The following is a 16011-nucleotide window of genomic DNA, read 5'->3' on the forward strand; positions in this document are numbered from 1 at the left end:
ATCATAGCTGTATGTTCGTGGTTCTTTCATTATTCTGCATAAGGCATCAAAACAAGCAGGACTTCAAACATAAATGTAAACAAAATTAACTGGGAAGCAGTTCTGGTTTCTAAGCACTGGCATTCAGTGACCATCAGCATTGCCAGCACTGGCAATGCAAGTTGCAAAGTTCTGGATGTTCCCAGGAGAGAGGCATTTTTGTATGGGCTTATGAAAGAATAGACAGAGTTTGCACTAAATGCAGACTAGTATAAAAGCACAGCTTTGGCCATTTAGAAGCCTGTCCAAATGTGCATCCCATATACTCTTTCCTGTAGGGAGCTCTAGCCTGTCGGTTCAGTTCTATGGTGAAATTTGAAAGGGTGTCTTACATGCTTTTATTAATGATGTGACACAGGCAGACATTTGTTTGCACTGATAGATGAACACAGAGCTCATCTGCCCATCCATCAGCAGCAAGCACAGCCTCACTCTGCTTGTGTTCCAGCTTGTCCGAAGTCCATGTGGCTGCACCAATGTAGCACCGAGCCCAAGTTCATGTATTCAGTCACTGGCAGGGCTTTCCCATCCAGGCTTGGCACGGTGTTGAACCACAAGGCTTTGACCACCTCAGAAAGTGGACAGATTTTCTGTCTGTTCACAGTATGTCATATATTATAACAGAAGTCCCTGGAACCATTGGAGTGCTGTGGCCCCTTCCACTTTGAACACCCTGTTGTATACTTGCTTATTTTCTTAATGTGCAGTACTCAGCTGTCTCCCCTCCTCCTTCCATTCAGCAGCACAGGGCTAATTTTGATATGAAGCCCAGGGCAACTCGTCAAAAAGTTTTAAATCAGATTTTTGATGTATTATGTCACCATGCAGAAGACATCAAATGCATTTTATCAGGTGCTTTTGCTGAGTTGTTGAAAGATTAGCTGTGTCTTCCCTTCAAAACTGGGTGGAACGAACCACTTGTGATAATGACTTACAGGAGTATCTACAACAACACATACCTTTGTTTACGGCTTAGGTTTCTATTGATTGTACACAAGGCAGACAATATTATAATGGCTGGCAAAGTGTGGCAGCTCCACACCCCAGGATGAGATCCTGAGCTTTCAAAAGGGCGGTTGATGGCTCTCTAGCGCGGCTTTTGCCCCATTGTCCCTGTCCCCCCCCCGCTCTCCACACGGTGATTCCCCACAGTCACCTCCCCCGGTTGGGGGAGCGGGAGGGACAGGACCCCCGGTCAACAGACAGGGGCCTCAGCCAATCAGGTGGCCAGGGCCAGAGAAGCTTCTGGAGCAGGCTGTGAGGGCCACGGTCAGAGCCCCCGGAGCTATAAAGTGGGAACTTCAGGGGGGGTTTTCCTTTGGCAGCGGTCGGTAGGCAGGAGGCTTGGGTGAGGTTAGGAGCACCAGCTAAGGAGACTTCTAAGGAAGGGAGAGACCTCACCTGTTCCTTGGTGAGTGACTTTGTTCTTGAAACGTCCTTGCATGAGCCCTTGCCCACCCTGGGCGGTTGTTTATTCTGGGTGCTTGGAGTGAAGGAGACCTCTTGGTTTTGTGAGTGAGGGTGTGTGCACTCTGGATCCTCACTATTCCTATGTGGTTATACAATAATAATATCCTCAACTGCTATCAGAACTTGTGTTTTATGAGGTTGGAGTGCTGAATAATTTCAGATAAATGCCATGTCTAGTGGGTTTTCTTTGCTAAACAGTCCTCGCTACAACAAAATCTGTTCGGAGCTTATTGACTATTGAGGTGCCTCTGTCACACAGACTTTTTTGCAAATATCTCTTTAAGGCCACCAGTGTGGTTCAGGGTGTAGAACAAGTGATTGGTGCGTTCACCTGGTTGCAAAACACCTGAGCTGGTTGCTCCTGGGAAGAGATAGAATATCTTTCTAGCTCCACTGATAATTTCTGCTCCAGCTTTCACTGTCAAAAGCAGCAGTAGTGAGTATGTAGGTGATGTATCCCTGCATGGTTGCAGCCACAGTACAAATAGGAAAATGGAGTAAATACTGAGTTTAAAAATAATTAGATGCTTCTGCTTTAAATCACTTAAAGCTCACTTTCTAACACTTCTCCCTATAACTTTACTCTTCTTCACAAACAGCAGAATTCCCTAAAGCTTCATGTAGAGAGGAGGGTGTTTTATTTTAATAAACCTTCTCCCAATTGATTTCTTCTGTGGGGCACTAGACCAGGAGTGTGTGCAAAGCAAGGAGAGGACGGTAAAACAAGATGCGGGTCAGACAGGCAGCACCTGCATGTGCTGAGTTTTCTCCTATGTGACCAGCACACAGAAGGCCTTGCCTGCAAATGCATGCTAGGTGCTACCGGATGGATCTAAATAAGCCGGAGCTATATGGAATTCCCTTTGAGGGAAAGCTATAAAGAAAAATTGGTGAGGGGTGCTGCTTGTGTCCTTTTTTCCTGTTTATTGTGAACCTCATTTGGCAAAATAAAAACCAAAGAGAACTATGGAGACAAAATGTGTTGTTTCCCAAGTTCTACTAATCTTTAAATTTTACCTTGCGTAAAGGAAAGTGTTTGTTCAGAATACTGCCTTTTCACCCAACCACTTCACTGCCTCATTTACTGACAATGAGTAAGATTAAGACTATATCCTGTTTCTACTTCCCCTTAGGTGTGCAGAAGTCTGCATCTACGGACAGGGAATGCAGGGTTCAGTTCCAGAAGGCACTTCATTAACAAAAATAACATATAAGCCCCCCACACACTTGGCAGCAACCTGAAAAGGATTAATGAAGGACCTGTTTGCCTCCCCCATCTGTGGAAAAAGTGCCAATCAAAAACCAGCTGCTATAAAAGGCTGCAGCCCAGCAGGAGTAGAAGTGATAGGTGGAGAGGTGTTGGAAAACCAAGCTGGAGGAGGTGAGCCTGCCAAGGAGGGCTGGTGGAGCTGGGAGGGGTAGGAAGACTTGGTTCTTTCCTTGTTTAGTCCTGGCGTGGAAGCTGGAGAATGTGGGTGTGGGGTCCCTGGTTTCCAGGGGACTGAACTTTCAGGTTGCGGAGCCTATGTGTTTGGCCCTGGTGCTGGATGGGTGACCTTCCATGTTCTGGGGAGTGATTTTGGTGTTAATTGCTGTCATAGGGGCTGGAGAAAGGGGAATGGGCTGGAAAGAGCCTTCCCAAATATTGTGCTGCCCTCAGTGAAAAGAAAACTGAATAAAAGCTGCTGATTGTGCCTCCCGCTCCTCCTTACCACCCCCCAACATGAAAAGATACATTTCAGTAAAAAAAAAAAAGAACAAATCTAACATCCCACTAAATGAAACAAAAACCCTAACCTAACAATGCCATCCCGAACTTCTAATATGGTATTTGTGTCCCTCGATGCTCTTATCACAAAATTGTAGTTTCTTCTCAATAATCCCATTCTTATTACTGTATTTTGTATATATTTGTGCGGTTGCTTGCTATGAATGTGCTGCAAATGATGTTTTAGAAAAACAGGTGTGTTTACTGGGTTAGGTTTGAAGCCTGGCAACTTTCCCTTTCTTTCCATTCCCAGAAATGCCAGAAAGACAAAATACATGAAAAGGGCACTAGAACTCAATGGATGCTACTAGAGAGGAAGAAGGAATGTGACATCCATACCGGTTTATACGTGCTTTAAGATTTGTCTTTGTGACTCCTTAGTTACTTGAGCCTTTACAAGCTCTCTTGGGGGGGGGCTGTATCCCTGTGGGTGTTGATAAGTGCAGGTATAATCCTGGGATCTCATTAAATCTAAAAAGCAGGTCTAGGGGGGAAAAAAGGTCATTTAAATTAATCTTGGCAAAAAGCGTGCACTGGAGCTGGGAATGGAAAGGCTTGAGGGAGTTGGAAAATGCCTTCAGCAAAATAAAATGTGATAGAAACTATGTGTCAGCTATCAAAGACATTGACTGGGAGCTGGAAATGGCAGTAGGAATACATTAATAAAACTTGAAAACAACAGCTTAAGGTGTTTTGTAGCTTGTTTCCTTCATATCTGTTGAAGAGATGGTAGGATGATATGAGAGAATAGGGAATATTCCCCAAACTTGCTTATGTTGTTCTCCAACAAATCTGATGTGGACTTTGTCAGTGATCTGTTTTCAAGTGCTTAGTTTTGTACTCATTAACTTTACGTGTAAAAGAGCATGAGCCAAATGGGAGATCCCCAGATATGTTAATCTGTAAACTTGACTTGTGCAATTACAGTTAATCGTCCTGCATGTGATGGGAGTGGGCTGGATATTTTAGCTGTCTGCCATCCCAGTAAAACCAGACAGCTCCTCTGCTTAAACCAAGGATGGACATGTTGAGATTGGAATGAGGAAAGGACTCCCTAGTGCTTCTTGCTGTTGTGCAAAATCTTTTTTTTACTGGACTTTTGCTTGCTGTGTTTGAGACAAGACTACTAGAAAAGTTGATGTCGGTACAGATTCTTTAATTTTATCTGTCCTGTGCTATTTTGGTATCTCTTTGGTATTGTGAGGTGAGTCTATTGGCTTGTGTGGGGTTTTTGTTTGCAACAACCATCCTGTTGCCAGGTGTGCTTGGTTCTGTCCAAGGTCTGTACTCAGAATCTTGGAGTGCCTGCAACACTCTGTTAGTGAGGCTTTGTTGGAAAATAGACTTGCTGGAGGTTGTGATCCTGGAGGAAATGGGTCATCTTGGGTAAAGCAAGGATTTATTCTTGAGTAAATAAGAGTGATTACAACTTATGACTTGAAATCAGGATTTTGATTTTTACTAAAGCTGTGTTTCTGTCTGGTGTTCATGGAGAGACAGGTTTAGAGTTTGCTAATGAAGTCGGTAGCAACCCTTGTAGGAATATCTACTTCTGGTATGCAAGTCATCTCTTCGATATTGAATTTCCCCTGGGCTGTGTTAACCTGTGAAGGCTTTCCTTGGCTCCTTTCTTCCCAGTCAGCTCAGCACACTTCCGTACCCTCTTATGGATCTGCAGTATTTCACATTATTGAACGTGTGTACTGTGTTAGGAATATGGCGATGACCATAAACTTAGCTTTTTCTGAAGACTGCTCTGATCTCTGTGCAGCCTCCTTTGCTTCACCTTCCTGCTGAGAGAGGAGACCAGACTATGTGACAACGAAGAGTTTGTTGGTAGTAAAATATGTTAGCGTGGATTTCAATTTCCGTTGTTCCATAATATATGGCATGATAGTTCCTTTAATCTAGTTAGTCTCGTTGAAGAAAGCTAATCTGTCTGCACCATGCACAGCTTAAAATTGAACCCTGTGTGTCATGTTTAACAATATTGGTGGTCCTTGGTAGAGGTTGATATGTTACTGGCTTAACTGTATACTGAAATTGGGAACCTTGCACATCCTGTAGCATGAGCCCAGAGTTGTTGATGTTTGTATTCAGATAAGTAGATGGGTGCCATGTGATGTTGGTGGCTTCCCTGTTGGGGTGTCAGGGTGCTACTTAATGCCACTTGGCTCTGTAAGGCTTTGGATTTTAGATTATCCCACATTTACAATATCTTTACAGTGCTACCTATGTGGGGTGTTATTTGCTTGCAGTGACAAAGCCTGGAAATTTTGGAAGTGGAAGATAAAATAAGTGTGACTGTAGAAGCAGGGGGTGAGCATGCAATAGAAATAGTGCCTATGACTTGATGAATGCTGAGTTACTCCATCTGGGACCACCACAGTTTTGGCTTCCTATGAATGAGAGTCCCGAGGGTTATTGCTATCTGCTGCCCCAGCAATTCTAAGGATCTGCTCTAGAAAGTAGCTTCATTATTCTGTGTTTGTCATGTCTGCACCTCCATCTCTTCAGCTGCTTAGGAGATATTCTTGGACAAGACATGCTTGACAGGTGGGGAAAAAAAATCAGGCAAAGCAAATGCTGGCCTCTTCCAAAGATGGAAGTGTTACCACATTGGCTGGGGCTTTAATGTTGCCATGTTGGCCATATAGAAAAATGGCATGGAAGGAAAGCTTGAGCGTAGTCGGGAGTTCTCACAGTCCTGTTTTTGTGTTTTTTGTGTTTGTGACAGTATCGGCTTCTTCCACATAAATACCCGGAAGGCAAAATTTTTTTTTTTTCTTTTTTTTTCTGCAAAAGCTCCAATAAACAATTGCTTGGTGCCTGCTCTGCAAACTGACCCTCTTCCTGAGATAGAAATGTGAGGGCTTTGCTTGTTGTCAATGAGCCTGTCATGGTTTTCAACATGTTACTTTGCAAGAAATTCATTTCCAGTGATCAGCTTATAAACCTGCCATAAGGAAGTGTGTTTTCACACTAATGTAGTGTACTTCTTGTTTTCAAACTCTCAGGGACGTAGAAATACACCAGATTTTTGGCAGCACATGGTTGAGAAATCAGCACCAACGTATCTATTGAACATCTCAAATGGGTAAAGGAAAGGGCAGGTTTCATCAGGGGTCAGTAAACAACGAACATCTGCCTTGCCAATCTTTTCTTTTACTACAGTTTTGTGTAGTCCCAAAAATCCTTCAGACATATGTTGAGCAGAGTTTCAAAGCACCCACACCTCCTGCTTCTGCTGATATTTTGGCCAGTGCTTAACCCTGTGTAGTTCAGTCAGGATTTTTTCTGACTGCAACTGAGTCAGACTGGATGGATTTGGCTAGTATTTCAGGCTGGGAAATTGAGCTTTGATTTCCAGCGGGTCAGATGTAGTATGGACAGAAGCTCTATAAGCCTCTTGTGTAGCTGCCCAGGAAAAACAGATGAGCAAAGTATTAACTGATGTTCTTCACCCCTCTTTGTCACATCTTGGCATGTGACATGTAACATTAATGTGCTTATTATAGGACATTCCTGCTCAGTGCAATCTGCCCCAGTTGGCCATAATAAATAGTTCCACAATGGTCTTCAGCCAAGTAAGTGTTTGACCTAATAATGCATCTTACACTCTGCCTTGGAGCTCAGCAATGCCGTGCTGCCTAGGACACAACAGTGCTCTCTGAAGGTCAAGCTAAGCTGGTCTGCCAGGGAGGAAGAGCCATCTGGTCACCTCTTGCTTAAGTATCAGCCTGCAGTCCATAAACACCCAGCCAGCGGATGCCAGCAGATGCATTTAAATCTGAGCCTGGGCTTTGTGAGGGTGTGTGGGGAGAGAAGTGATCCATAACAAAACTCTGCTCTGACTTAATCGATAGATTGATGGCCAGGAGCAAACAGCAGGTCAGCTCGGGATCATGAGGAGTAAGCTACTCATGCTGTTCTGTGCCGTCAAAGCATTGACAAGCTTTGTGAGTAATCTTCAGTGAGAGTCACAAGCAGAATCAGTTGCAGCTGACCCATGTGCATATGCTTTACTTTAAGCTTCTAAAACCCAGAACGCTACCATCTTCTGGCCCAAGTTCATAGGCAGAAAATGAAAGGGGTCAAAAGCGATATTGAAGCAATTGAGACATAAGCACCATCTCAGGAGCACTTTTGGTAGTGTGGATGTTGTATGCCTTTCTGGTCAATGCCTGCTTAGTTTGCCTGAAATGTTAAGTAGTGCAAATAGTGATGCTGGTCTGAGAGGTGTCCACTAAGGACTAAGCAGATGTCCCTTGTGTCCTGTTTAACTTCATTAGATCTTCAGTGTCTTCAAGTATTAGTTTGAACACATCTGAATTGAAAGATGGGTTTCTGGCTTAAGTGAAAGGAAAAAAGAAAATTAAAGATCCCTTTGTCCATTTCTAATTAGGATCTGAATCAGATAGGAGAGAGTGTTCTGATGCACTGCCTTTCATCTCTGAAGTAACTTGTCCAAAATACTATAGAAATATAATTTTACACTATGCTGGTGATGTTTCTTATGTACTTTGCATGTTTTTTAGGGAGCTGCATGTTGTAATAGGGCCATAGGTTTATTCTTTTTAGACCTATATAGTTCTCCAATTACTACTGCTGAAAAAGCATTTCTGATCTATGTGTTTGAAATGGAAAGAGAATTTGAAATGTTACAGATGCAGTCAAGTAGGGTAGCTGACCAGATACTACTGAGGAGGGGAAGCATCTAGTGTTGAAGTTTTGGATTATTTTTTAATTAATTCTGTCAGAACTGAAAAATTCCTGAAAGCAAGTTGATTTTATTGGAATTTCACTCATTTGTATATTCCCTTTCATGAAGGAAGAAGGAATATTCTAGCCATGTCAGAATGTTCCATTTGGACACTTAAGCATTTTAATTTTCAAATGGCATCCTAATTTGTTACTTATACAATGTGCTGTAAGTCAAAATGCAAATAGAAAAATATCTTGGAATATTTTGATCTATTTTTGAGGGTATTTTTCTTGGAGAACACAAATTTTGGGGCTTAGCTTTTGCTCTGAATAAATGAGACAAATAACGAAAGCCTTCACAAAGCATTTCTCCCTTTGTGGCTCTTCTGATAATAAAGTGGTGTTCTGAGTTTCTCTTTAAGATAGGACAGGTCTTGTAATGGTTTAAGTCAGGTGAAAAGGTTTGGGTTTTTTTGGTTTTTTGAGAAGTATTTGCTTACATTTAACTTCTACTATCACACGCACACACATATTCGGCTTAAATAAATAAGCCTTTTTGATGAGTAGTGACTTACCTCCACAATAGTCACAGGGCTAAATATGTAATAACTGGCAACATCTAGGAGATTTTTGCCCCTGCTTGCTTGGTAACATAATTTTCTCACAAACTAGACGAAGAATCATGTACCCTTCGAGCAGGAAATAAATGAATTTTTTTTTGGCAAATGAGTCAGTAAAAAGTGCAGTGGCATCGACCTACTTATAACGTGAGTTTTGCCACCCTTATTGTGATCAGAAACTAAAATAGTGTTTCTTACTCCTGTGTTCTGGCCCAAAGTAGTTTTTCTCCAACAGTAGCTGGTGATGTCTGAGATAGTGGAAAATATTCCAAGTCTTGTGTGAAAGCAAGTGTTGGGTGCTCAACATCAGTCTAAGCTCCTTGAATCTTCTTAAGCCTAAGTACTACATGAACATGCATTCAAGACCTAAGAGATGGCAAAATGTGTACTTTTATTTTCTCTAAATAAAGGACTACCCTTGGCCACACACAAGTGCCAGTTTCTCTGAAATGGCCTTGTGCAGCAGTGATACATGCAGCCCTTGGAGGTCCTGAGTTCCTGTCTTCTGAGAGACTTTGTATCTTGATGAATGCTGGTACTGTGGGACAGTGAACAGGACTGTAGGAGACCATTTCTCCATGCATGTGAATTTGGTAGCTTTTCTTCCTTCGCCATTTGCAATGCAGAGAGAAGAGCAGAGGTACACAGGCCAGTAACAATGCTTTTAGCATGTCTGTAATACAGCCTTCATGAAAACTAAGGTCTATCTGAACATTGTGTTGACAGAAAGCCAGACTTACTCAGGAATAGTCACCCACTCTTGGGACATAGTGTGGTACCACCTTGAGTTGCATGACACAAGAGCAGTGTCCTTATGTTGTCCTCCTGTTGGATGATCATACCAGGATGTGATGGTGCTGAGCTGAAAGACCCTTTCACAGCTGCCTTGCTCCATACCAAGGCTTTGTTATTACTGATTGCAGGGAATCAGATTGTACTTACAGGATCAAAGGCTTAAGCATCCACTATGTAATTCTTATAGTACTGTAGGGAGCCAGGCTCCTATTCATACCACCTCATCTTGGAAGCCTTCGAAGCCTGTCAGTGTGTCTGATAGTGTTTGGCACTTATATATGACAGTGAATGGTAATTTGCAAGTGCCTCAAATGGACAGAAAATAGTTTTCATTATTTTTACTTGATCTGGAGGAGTGTCAAGCACCCTGTAAGAGCTCAGACATTACTCAGGCTGTGGTGTTCCCTAACAGGTGGCTGTGAGTGGTACAGCATATCCCATCCGTGGTGCAGGTCTGGAGAGGTCACATTCAGTTCCTGGCCTAGGCTCTGATCTTCTGGGTGACCCTGGGTGGAGGAAGCAGCTTGTTTGTTGCCTTTTGCAAAATGCCATAAGAGTTACAGATGGAAATGCTATATAGAGGGAAGGTGTGACTGTTGTGTTGATGGGTGTTGGGGAAACATGGCTTACAAAAAAACAAGTGGGTATAAAAAGTAAGGAAAAGGAGCAGGGAAGTAGTGGAGAGGGGAGGAAGGGATAGTTGCTCTTCTGTGCTGCTGTAGGGTCTGGGTGCCAATGTACTTGTGCCCTTGGACTTCTGACAACTCAGCCAGTCTACTCTTGCGTTGGCTTTGCTGCTTCTCTCTGCAGACCAAATGATGTCGTTGTCCTTTGAAGAAACTAATTACAGAAGAGCACAGCAGCACTTTCCTGTCGCGGTAATGGATATATCAGCATTTCCACCACGTCCCATGTAAGGGATTTACAGCTCTGCCATTAATGTCAGCCACACAGTGGGTGTATAAGCTGCTTGCTCAAAAGTATTAAATAGTTCAAAATGGTGCAGCAAATTTTAGTAGGTCTTGTCTAGAAGCAGACTTGTACCAATTTGATAAAGAGTGATTTTAACCTAGCTTGGTTAGAGTATTGTTTATTTGTATGTACTTGCTTGTATCTGGCTTGAAGGTGACTTATTTCAACCTATTCTGATATTAATAAACTAGAGACTATGCATGAATTCTGTAAGGATTCCCTCTTTGTGCATAGCATCCCATTTGCTGAACAGATCTGGTATCTACTGGATTAAATAAAACACACTTTTCATCATAAAATGGGTGACACAGTACTCAGAACCAGCAAGTCAAGCTGGTTGTGAATGTCACTGCAGCTAAAATGCTGTAGATTGTGTGCAGCCGCAGGCAAAAGCTGAAGGCAGGAGAAATACTGAAACTCCAGCTATGTTATCACTATCACAGTCTTAAAACTGAGAGGAAAAATATCAGAACCTCTTATCTCAGTTGAATGCGGAACAACATAAACATCTTTTTGTCCTCTCCCATCTACTTTATTATATTGGGTAGGCATAAGAAAACATTTGTCTTCTGTTTCTGTGAATCAAAAATTACATGCACACTTACTGGAATAAACGGAAGCTTTGAATGTCAGAGGTAAAGCTGAAGGCTTTTTCCAATGGATGATCTTCAGTATCAGGAATTCATGGTTGAGAAGGCACTTTCCTCTGGTAATGGAGTCTGAGGCAGTGTTAATATAACTTTTCACATTCTGAGAAAATACTTCTGGCGGGAGGAGATGAGGAGGAGGACACTTCCCTAGTGTGGAGTTGTCCCTACAAGTAAGGAATATGCCTTGGATGTCCATAGGATGGTGCACTGACCTTAGGCACTTGAGCACTTTGCCAGTTTTATTTTTATGTTATGTGGTTTGAGATCGCTTTGCCTAGTTATGGTTTTAGAGTGGAAAACCTTTTGCACAAAAACTGTGTCTTCTTTGCTCCTGTTACACAGAATGCAGTGGGTTCCATTGGAATGCGCTGCTCACCACTAATATTTATTACTGCTGCTATTGCCATCACTTCACAAATTAATTAGAAAAAGGAGAAGAACATTCTAAGAGAGCCTAACAGAGCCTCCTGATCAACTCTTAATCAAGATCCAAACTGATTTGTGGTTGTGTGTGGGGCTTTTCCCCTTTTTTCTCTTTCCGAAGATGACTTAAGTTAGGAATGTAAGAATACAGTTGTGGGATGTACATTTATATTGAAAACTGTGGATACACATTTAACTTATTTTTTTAGTCTATAAAGCTTTTCTCCTGAATGTAAAGATTTTTGTTAATTTAGGAGCAAAAAAATATTGAAGTGTTAGGATGGTGAAGAGTTACAGAAGTTACACTGTCTAACCTTAAGAATTTTTGTACATCTGTGGGCTATAGCTGTAACCTTTCTCCTCCCAAGTAGCTACTGTTGGTGATAGGCAATGGTGCTAATGAACAGCTGGAGGAGTGTTCTCCTGGTTTTCTCTTTAATGCAGCAGAAACATTGCAAGAAAAACTGAAATAGCAGCTATGTATGTAAGTTGTGAAAGTGGTTTGATGCTACAGTTTCAGAATTCTCTAGCACTGCTGCTTACACTACTATTACAATAAATGCTGGCAGGTTTCAAAGTCCTGTAAATACAATAAGGCTAGCATCTACATGGGAGTTAGTAACTTCCCAAAGGGATATGTTCAGTAGTGTAACTAAATAGCAGAAATGATTGCATATGTGCCCCCAAAGGTGGTCTGAAGGACTAGAGAGGACAAACTTCATCACAGAGGTCACAGAGAGAAAAGATGAGTTATGTTTTGAACACTTATGATGATGTTCCAGCCATCTGACTCCATTGGTTTTCAGAGGAAGGTGTCTGTTTGCCCAGGAGCTGGGAGCCAGTGCATAGCAAGCTTCCAAAAAGAAGCTTCTATGAATTTTATGTGGAACTTGTGCTTTGTGTGTGGAAGCCCTTTTCATGCCCGGGAAAATAATCCTGGCTCTTCAGCTTCATGTTGTCAGGCAAAGTGGTGGAGATCCCCATGGGTTTGTTTCTGTAAGACCAGGACTGGGGTGCTGCTTGGTTAAGTTCATACAACTTAACATACAGGAGGATGTTTTTGAAAATTCAGTCAGCCTAACATTTTAGCTATAATTGAATAGTATTGCAGACTTGTTAGACCCTCAACCCATTTCATATTTAATACTTTCGGAATTAATAACTGATTCAGCCTGGGACATGATGAATGGCCATGTCAAAGTCTAATCATATCTGGCTTTTGTTCCAGCATATTCCAGAGACAAAACATTCTTTTATGACTCTCCTAGTCTATGCATTTTTAAAAACACAGAATAAAAAGTCTTGGCAGCAGTCCAGTCACTAGAATGATGTTCATTCCAGGAATATTTTTAAGGCCACTGCTTGCTGTTCATCCTCCTGATACTCTTCAGTTGCTTGTTCTTCTCTTTACAATTAAGACATCTTTTTTTTTATTTTTTTGCTTTAAAAATTATGTGGTTTCAGCATGCTCTAGTAAGAAGACCTGAATTCTAATGGTAAAAGCTATTTATTTACCTGTATTCTCAAGCCATCACCATCCTTTAAGTTCACAAAATAGTTTGGAGGAGGCTGTAAAGTCACAGTATGATTACATATTTCAGTCTTCATCCCTTATGAGATACTCATATGAGCTACTACTATTGCACTTCTATAGCAAAAAAAAAGTATGTGGAGAGCTTAAAAAATGGCAAATAATCACATTTTTCTGGTGTTACTCAATCCTGCGTAACTGGTCATTTGCCTACCCTGCCTATGCTTGGAGATGGAACACCAAGCTATTGGACTAACTGCAGTGTAAAGGACCCTGAAATGTCCCAGAAATAACCTCCAAGGTGGTAGGTGGTACGTGCACTAGTGAATACTGGGTATGTCTAGCATGACTTGGAGAATCTGGCCTATGGCCCACAAGGAGTCCAAAAGAATCCATCTAATTTGAAGATATTGTGACTTTCAAAAATAAACCCATGCAGTTACTTTCAATTATAAAATTAATGACATTTGAATAACAACGTTTGGGAAAAGAGAACTTGGTCTTAACAAAATGTGCACTCCTTGAAGTTGTTTCAATTATTGATTATGGCATTTGCAATAACTCAAACCTTGAAATGTTTTTAAGTAGCCTTTTCATTTCCATACAGAGATTACAGAGGTGCTTGTTCAGCAGGATGTGAAGACAAGCTCTGTATCCAAATATATAAATGACTGACTTGGCTTTTAGTTTTTTGCATCATAACAGTTGTTTCAATCTCCACCCTTCTACGGGAAAAGATATTTTGACTTTTGGTTTTATAAAGACAAAAATACCTTGGAGATCATCAGTGTTTGGAATAACTTTCTATAAGAAAGAAATGTTAATGTTAAGGCCATCATATGCAAACTGGCAGGAATGAAATACTGTACCTGTTCAGACATTGAACAGCACTGTGTTAGAGGAACAGTTTCAATATTACAACTTGTGAACTTGTGGGTAATTTTAGGGCAGAAAGGGTCAATATGATCATTTAGCCCTGTTTTGTGGGTCATAGAAATGTAACTGTTCCTTTCGGAGGCACAGCTAAAGACCAAATATGTCTGACATTTCAGTGCTTTTATTTGCTTAGAGTAATTTTTCTTATTAAAAAACCAGCTTTGTGCTTCAGGAGTGCTGCACCATTTTACGATAATGTCCAGTCCAAAGACAATTCTGATATATAAAGTACAGTGAATAGTTTTGATCTTCAAACAGCTTATCTAGGAAAGGGATACATTTTTCCTCATCACTTGTAGGCTTCAAGTCAGGATTTGATATTTTAGCTCAGTAAGAAGTTACAAGTGCAAATAGTGGAGTAACACAGAGAAATTCTGTGGCTTGGGTTATGGAGGAGGATCTGACTGGATGCACAAATGATCCCTTCTGGCCTTCAGACTGCTGAATTACTTCATGCATGTTAACCAGAGTTTACAGCAAATGTGTGCAGTGGAAATTACCAACATCATGAAATAGGCTGTAACACTTGATTTCTTTTTATTTTTCTGCATGTGAACAAAATGTCAAAAGAACTATGTAATAGAATAACAAAATTACATTACCTATGCTCTTTTAAGACAACTTTTCCTGTGTCTCTAATTGTGAAGGAAAAAAGGTAATATTGCTGTAATAGCTGCTGCATTCATAACAATTAACGGTTAAGGTATGTGATTTGTGTGAAAGGAATGTTGATACCAGTGCAGTTCTGTACAAAAGTGATGGGTTCCCCTTCCAGCTCCCACCTGTTGCTGGCTGGCTAAAACAAGTAACACTGCATGCTAAATATAAGTGGCTAGATCCTACTGTGGATCCATCTGCAAACGTACCACGTGCCAGTTGCTCTAGGTAGGATATCTTGGCATGGACATCTGTTTACAGGGAAGGCCTTTTTTTTGTTTGTTTTTGTTTTGTTTTTGCTGCCCTAATTGTTACCATGTATTTCAGACTTGGGTTTCTCCCATTTCATGGACATGAGTGCAATTAGCCAAGAACTTCCAAGCTCAGCAGAGTTAAGAGAGTAGTTTATAAACAAATCAGGGTTGCTCACAAGGCATGTTTGTTCAGATCTGGTGAAATGGTAAATACAGTCATCTCGCAATTAGTCTGACCAGCAAGGGGGAGATGGGATAACCTGGGTAAAGAAAAAAAAAAGGTACTACAAAAACATCTGTAAACGAGTCAATAAGATTGCATGATATAAGCATGAAAGGGAAAAGATTTATGATGCTTTTGTCTTAGATTCATGAGTGCTAATGAGCTCCTGTGCTGGGAAGTCTACATAGCGTACTGCCATATACTTTAGCCTGAGTCTGCCACGTGTGGTATAAACATTTCCCTAGTTCCATGGCCCTGAGAAATCCCATTTCTCAGTGAGGACTCTGTGCTCATGCACAGGGGTGTGAGAAATGGCAATTTCTCTGCTTCTGAGCCAGGTCTGGCTTGGCTGGCCTGTCCACTGACATTGCCAGAGCTTCTGGCTATAGGTCTGTGTGGGTGCAGCCCCTCTGCAATGATAGCACAGCTGAGCTCCACAGGCAGAGCTCACTCTGTGCAAAGCTTTCCTGGGATCTGATTTGAGTAGGTATTCTTTTATCTGCTCTTTTTATTCTTGTCGCTTGCCCATACTTCTTTAATTAAATAGCTTCTGCCTACTCTTCCAATATTGTCTACTTGCCAATACTTAAACTTCTCTAAACACATTGCATAAAAATTCGGCCTGGCTTACACTGGTGGGCTTTTCTGAGCTCAGACAAAAACACGGTGGAAAGTGTCTTGCAAAAATTAACTTGTAAAGCATAACATAACCAGACACAGTGTGCTATGGACCATTTTAAATGCTGCTGGCCCGTGGTCGTGCAGTGTGTTGGTAAACTGAACGTCTAAAAATGTCGAAAAACCACAGGGAGTGTGTATACAGCAAAAAAACAAAACAAAACAACCCTTTAAGGCCTTGTAGTTATGTAGGTTATTTTCAGAATCATTACTTATTAGTGCATCAGATTTGGAAGGTGTAAATATTGTTAACTATTCCGAACACTTAAATATCCATTCAGAGTTCAAATT

At 41.4% G+C, this 16011-nt stretch overlaps 1 long non-coding RNA gene across 1 annotated transcript in view; it reads left to right on the forward strand.

The window, feature by feature from the left end:
- The first annotated feature begins 1338 nt into the window (after positions 1 to 1338).
- The window catches only part of LOC139828209 (uncharacterized), a 32078-nt gene continuing 17405 nt past the window's right edge, over positions 1339 to 16011 (forward strand). The window contains exons 1-2 of the long non-coding RNA XR_011739578.1: positions 1339 to 1450; positions 2643 to 2890. This is a non-coding gene — a long non-coding RNA (uncharacterized lncRNA). The remainder of the gene's footprint in view (positions 1451 to 2642; positions 2891 to 16011) is intronic.

Source organism: Patagioenas fasciata, chromosome 6, assembly GCF_037038585.1.
Source record: "Patagioenas fasciata isolate bPatFas1 chromosome 6, bPatFas1.hap1, whole genome shotgun sequence".
NCBI lineage: Eukaryota > Metazoa > Chordata > Aves > Columbiformes > Columbidae > Patagioenas > Patagioenas fasciata.